Raw genomic sequence first — 7,056 nt, forward strand, 5'->3', positions numbered from 1 at the left:
AGAGAGAGAGAGAGAGAGAGAGAGAGAGAGAGAGAGAGAGAGATTACAAAACATAAAATCGAAAAGTATTATGTAATTAATGGTCTGGGCTGGTGGCAGTGTGTATGTGTGTGAGAGAGAGAGGCAGAAAGACAGAGACAAACAGAGACATGCTTGAGTGAAGCCATTAACTAGGATAGATGAGGTGATCTATACAGGAATACTCAAGGATCTCAGCTCTTACTCTGCATTTTCCTTACCACCTAGGTTTCTATTTGTTTTGCTAGTTTAAATGATATCCTTCGACTTCCATATTTGACCTATGAACTCATCGAGCTTTTTTACATTTCTCCTTTGTTCCCAGTTTAAATTGTATTTCTACTTGTCAGAGAATGTTCTTCAACTTTATCTAAATATTTGTTTTAGTCTTAGATTTATAATTAAATCTATTCAGTGCTCATTGTCTATTCTTTTGCCAAAATTTTCCAATAATTTCTTAGTTGGATGAAACGTAACCCCTAGTAGAATCTTCAGAAAGAGTACTTGAATACAATATTTCTTGAGTTCTGAAAGTTTAAAACTAAAATCCTTGGCTCACATTTTTTACTTGAATTTAAAAAAAAATGTTTCTTCATTCTTACTTTCTATAATCCAGTCATGTAGTTTGATGCCACCTGATTTTTGTTTCTTGTAGGTCACTTTTTTTTTTGGTCTGTAAACCCAAAGGATTGTTTCTTTATAATTAGTATGTGTTTTACTAGGCTATATCACAGTGTAGACAGTAAATTTCCCCAGTTACACAATGGGTTCTTTAAATATGTAGAATCAGGTGTTCTTTTATTTCCAAAAACTTTTATTAAGATAGTAATATTAGATATTAGCTCTATTTTATTATTTGGTTTTTCTTTTTAAAAGATTCCAGATATATTTTATCTATCAATACCTCTTTACCTCTTTATTTTGATCTCTTAGCTCTCCTTCATTCTCATTCTTTCTTTCCCTTACTGTACTTTTCAAACATACTCATTCTCACTTGAGTGCTTTGTCATTTAGTCTTCTGAGATGATTTTGTCTTTTTCTTCAATTTCTTTCCTTTCAGTCAGCACTCATTTCTGTTTGTTTCTATTTTGAGTTTTTAAATTTCTGATAGTATTTTTCATATTTGTAATTGCTTGTTTAATATATTTAATCTATACTTTTCTCTGCTTTGTGCTTGTTTTTCTGAGGGAGTGATTACTTTTATGTGCTGAAAAGTTTTGATTCTTTGTGTGGATGTTGAGTTTTTTTTTTCTAATCATTGTAAATGTTGCTGGAAATTTCTGGTTCAGCAATAAGAGTTGCTACATGGGAAAAGGGGTTTGGATGCCTTATTTGGTTTATTGGTCCAAGAGCACCCTCTTCTGTTGATCTAATAAAGTACAATTTCTTGTGATTCTGCAAAGCTATTTTCCAATGGATACTTCCAAGTTACTGTCTTCTTCCTTCTCAAGCCTTTAGTTCTGTGCAATTTTCAGATCCTTTCCTTTTGTCTCTTAGTGCTCTAATCCAACAGGTCGCAAACCTGTTCTTAGTATTTACTTAGTCAGAGTGGAACTTTCTCCTGAGTGTGAAATCGAAGTGATGTCATTTAAATTTTTAAAAATATTTTTACTTATTTCAATTATAGTTGACATGCAATATTATATTAGTTTAGGTGTACAACTTATGAAGTGTTCACCTCGATAAATCCATTACCCATCTGATACTATACCTAGTTATTACAATACTACTGGCTATATTCCCCATGCTATTTTGTAACTATCAATTTGTACCTTTTAATCCCCTCCCCCTTCACTTATCCCCCCACCTTCTAATCTGATAGCCATCAAAATGCTCTCTGTATCTATGAGCTTGTTTCTGTTGTTCGTTTATCCCGTTCTCTAGATTTCACACATGACATTTGTCTTTCTCTGTCTGACTTACTCCACTCAGCACAATATCTTCTAGCTCCATGCATGTTGATGCAGATGGAAAGATTTCATTCTTTTTTATGGCTGAGTAATAGTCCATTTTGTGTGTGTGCGCGCGCGCGCGCGCGTGTGTGTGTGTGTGTAATCTCACCTCTTCTTTATCTATTCATCCATTGATGGACATCTAGGATGTCTCCATATCTTGGCTACTGTAAATAATGCTGCAATGAACATATAGATGCACATGTTCCTTCAAATTAGTGTTTTGGGTTTCTTTGGATAAATACCCAAGAGTGAGATAACTTGGTTCTTCTGTGTCTCTTGTTGTAGCCTTTGTTTTAAAGTTTATTTTGTCTGGTATAAGTATTGATACCTCAGCTTTTTTATTGTTTGTTTCCATTTTCATGAAACATCTTTTATCATCCCTTTACTTTCAGTCTGTGTGTGTTGTGTCTTTCAATCTGGTGAGTCTCTTGTAGGCAGCATATATAAGGGTCTTATTTTCTTATTCATTTGGCCACCCTATCTTTTGATTGGAGCATTTAATCCACTTACATTTAAAGTAATTGTTGCTGGATATGTTGTTATTGCCATTTTATTATTCATATTTTTGATCTTTTTTCCCTTTCTTCTTCTTCTTAAAAAAGTCCCTCTAACATTTCCTGCAGTACTGGCTTGGTGGTGACGAACTCCTTCAACTTTTTCTTGTCTGAAAAGCTCTCTATCTGTCCTTTGATTCTAAATGATAGCTTTTTGGGTAGAGTAATCTTGGTTGTATGTCCTTACTTTTTATCACTTTGAATATTTTGTGCCAATCTCTCCTGGCCCTGCAAAGTTTCTGTTGAGAAATCAGCTGACAGTCTTATGGGAGCTCCCTTGTAGGTAACTAACTGCCTTTCTCTTGCTGCTTTTAAGATTCTATTTTTAGTCTTTGGCATTTTAATTATGGTGTGTCTTGGTGTGGGCCTGTTTCAGTTCATCTTGTTTGGGACTCTGCACTTCCTGGGCTTGTATGTCTCTTTCCTTCACCAGGTTAGGGAAATTTCCAGTCATTAGTTCTTGAAATAGGTTTTGAATCCTTTGCTCTCTCTCTTCTCCTTCTGGTACCCCTATGATGAGAATTTTGGTACACTCAATGTTGTCCCAGAGTCCCCTTAAACTATCCTAATTTTTTTGGATTCTTTGTTCTTCTTGTTTTTATTGAGTGTGTTCTGCTACCTTATCTTCTAAATTGCTGATTCAATCCTCTGCTTTATCTAATATACTATCGATTCCCTGTAATGTATTTTTCAATTCAATTATTGTATTTTTTATTTCTGACTGGTTCTTTTTTATGTTTTCTATCTTCATTTTTATATTTTCTATCTCTTTGTTAAAGTTCTCATTGAGTTTATCTACTCTTCTCCTAAGTTCATTGAGCATTCTTATCACCAGTGTTTTGAACTCTGCATCTGGTAGATTGTTTGTCTCCATTTTGTTTAGTTCTTTTTCTGGAGCTTTTTTCTGTTCTTTCATTTGGGACATGCTTCTTAGTCTCCCCATTTTGGCTGCCTCCCTGTGTTTGTTTCTATGTATTAGGTAGAGTTGTTATACCTCCCAGTCTTGGTAGAGTGGCCTGTGGGGCCCAGTGGTACAGTTTTCGCTGTGACCTGAGCCAAGTGCTCCAGGTGTGTCCCTTGTGTAGGTTGTGTGTGCTCTCCTGTTGTAATTGAGCCTTGGTTGCTGTTTGCACATCAATGTGAGGAATTGACCCTCAGACTGGTTGTGATGACTGGTCATGACAAGTGTAGGAGCAGTTATGCAAAGGCTGACTCTACAGTTCAGGATTTTCTTTATCAGGCGTCTGGTACCTGCTCAGTCAGCCCTTTGGGTGTGTCATTCTCAGATGTGATCCCAGATGTTGCTCTGGCTCAGACTGAAATCTGCCACCAGGTGTGCAGGCTTGAGCCTCAAGTGATGTTATGTTTTACTATTGCTGGTATCCTGCAGAAGTCCCCCGTCTTCCTCACAATGCTTGCCTGACATTTCATATAAGTGGAATCATGTAATATGTGATTCTTTGTGACTGGCTTCTTTCACTTAGCATAATGTCTTCAAAGTTCATCCATGTTGTAGCAGGTATCAGTACTTCATTCATTTTTACAAGTGAATAATATCCCATTGTATGGCTATACTACAATTTGTTTATCCCTTATTCAGTTGATAGACGTGTGGGTTGTTTCTACTTTTTGGCTTTTATGAATAATCCTGCTATGAACATTTGTGTACGAGTTTTTATGTGAACATATGTTTTCATTCCTCTTCTGTTATACCTAAGAATGAAATTCCTGGGGCATATTGGAACTCTATATTTAGCACTTTGAGGAACGATCAGATTGTTTTCCAAACTAGCTGTACTGTTTTACATTCCCATCAGCAATCTATAAGGGTTCCCATTTCTCTACATCCTCACCAAAACTTGTTTTCGTCTATCTTTTTTTCTTTTTTTATCATAGCCAACCTAGTAGATATAAAGAGGTATCTCAATATGGTTTTGGTTTGTGTTTCCCTAATTATTAGTGACGTTGAGGATCTTTTCATGTCCGTATTGGTCACTTGTATACCTTCTTTGGAGAAATATCTATTCGAGGCTTTCGCCAATTTTTAAATTGAGTGATTTGTCTTTTTATTGTTGAGTTTTAAGAATCTTTATGTATTCTGTATAGAAGTCAATTGTTAGATATATTATTTGCAAATGCTTTCACCTATTTTGTGGGCTGTCTTCACTTTCTTGATGGTGACTTATGTCATACAAAATTTTAAAATTTTTATGAAGTCCAATTTATCTATTTTTCTTTTATCATTTGTGTTTTTGATGCAGTTTCTAAGAAATCATTGTCTTATTCAATGTCACAAAGATTTACTCCTCTAATATTTTTAAAAATAATTTTTGAATATTAATTTTGTATCTAGCACCTTGCTGAACTCTCTAACTAATTATAATAATTAGCCATATTTTCCTTTTGACCTTCTATGTATGTGAAAATATAATCTGCAAATAATGAGTTTTAATTTTTTCCCAATCTTTAAATCATTTGTTTCCTATTGTCGCATTCTGCCCAGTATAATGTTGAATAGAAATAGTTATAGTGGATATCATTGTCTGATTCCTGATTTATAAAGAGAAAGCTTTCAATATGTCTCCTTTATGTTTGATGCTGTTGTAGGTTTTGTTTTGTTTTGTTTTTTAAGATTAAGGAAGTTCTAATTCTGGAAAACATGGCCGAGAGAGACGTCCTCAGATCTCTCCCCTTGAAACAACAATAAGCTGAACACCTAAAACTGAACAAAAAACACTCAAACTGCACACCAGCACATCTGAACATGGGATCTGTGCATAAGAGCTACCACAGGTCAGAACCCCGAGTGTCGGGTAGTGAACTGAGAGAAATAAAAAAGCTGCCTCTCACAGCTGTTGGAGCTCCCTGTAGAAGAAGAGGAAGGGGAGAAGGAGCAGCGAGCGACGAGTTTCGTGAACAGCCCTGCTTGGGAGAGTTTGTGAGTTCCACGCAGGCAGCGGCAGGGCCCAGTCATTAGGGCAGAAAGCAGAGAAGCGAGACAGGAACTCAGAGAAATAACAGTTGATTTTTACCAGCCCCGGTTGCAAAACCGAGGCTGAGCTGAAGCCCCAACCCAGAGGGCCCCTCCCGCAATATCCACCGAGACCGAACACCACAGAGCCAAAGGAGAATCTGAGCAGACACTGCAGAGACTGAAGCTACCACTCGCAGCCTCTGGAGCTCCCTGCAGGAGAACGGGGAGGGGAGAAGGTGCAGTGACTTCCTTGAACAGCCCTGCCTGGAAGTACTGTGAGTTCCATGCAGCTGACAGCAGAGCTCAGCCATAAGGCCAGAAAGCAGAGAAGTGGGATGGGACCATAGAGAAACAACAGTTGATTTTTACCGACCCTAGTTGCAAAACTGAGGCTGAGCCGCAGCCCCCAACTCTCAACCCAGAGGGCCCCCTCTCCATACCCTCCGAGACCGATCACCGTGGAGCCAAAGGAGAATCTGAGGAAGCGCTGCTGAGACTGTCACTGACATTGAAAGGGACTGAAACTGAAGATAGCTAGCATGAATAAATATCTACAAGAAAATAAAAAGGCATTATTTAGACTTTATATAAAGCAAGGATCCAAGAGGATTAGATGCCACCTACTGGAAACCAAAAGAAAAGTGCCTTCTTTGCAGCAGGCTAAAGAGAGACCTTTATATAATAAATCTTTCTGGAAGAAAACACACACACACACACACACAACAGAATACACATCTATTAATGACTAGGCAGAGGAATAGTCCATTAAACACCATGAACAACCAAGGCGACAGGCATCTTGGAAAGAAAGAGAAAAATCTCCAGAAAATAAGCTTACAGACATAGAAATATGCAACTTAAATGACAGATAATTCAGGATGGTATTTATGAAAAAACACAATGAGTTCTGAAATGAATCATATCAACAATTTCAGGAATTGAAAAAACACCTAGAAGAGCAGAGCAATATGAATATCCTTTTCATATTCATAATGTTAACCACACACCAAAAATTCAGAAATGAAGTATATAACACAAAAGAAGAACCAGAAAGAGAACCCACAAAAGCCAACCAAAATGAAGAAAACAGAAACACAAGAACAAGGAAACAATGGAAATACCGAGCTACCAGAAAGCAAAAGATACAATGTCTATAAAAAGATCTTATATTTCAACAATCACCCTAAATTGAATGGACTGAATTCACCAATAAAAAGGCGCAGAGTTGCAGAATGGATCAAAAAACAAAACCCAACCATATGCTGCCTCCAGGAGACACATCTCAGCTCCAAAGACAAATATAGACTCAAAGTGAAAGGGTGGAAAATGATATTTCAAGCAAATGGCATTCAGAGAAAAGCAGGAGTAGCGGTATTAATATCAGACAAAATAGACTTCAAAATTAAAACGGTAAAGAAAGATACTGAGGGACACTTCATAATGATAAAGAGATTCATGCACCAAGAAGATATAACACTTATTAATATCTATGCTCCCAATCAAGGAGCCCCGGAATATGTAAACAGACCAAAACACTATTGTAGTAAGGGATCTA

The sequence above is a fragment of the Pteropus vampyrus genome, unplaced genomic scaffold (assembly GCF_000151845.1).
Source record: "Pteropus vampyrus isolate Shadow unplaced genomic scaffold, Pvam_2.0 Scaffold335, whole genome shotgun sequence".
NCBI lineage: Eukaryota > Metazoa > Chordata > Mammalia > Chiroptera > Pteropodidae > Pteropus > Pteropus vampyrus.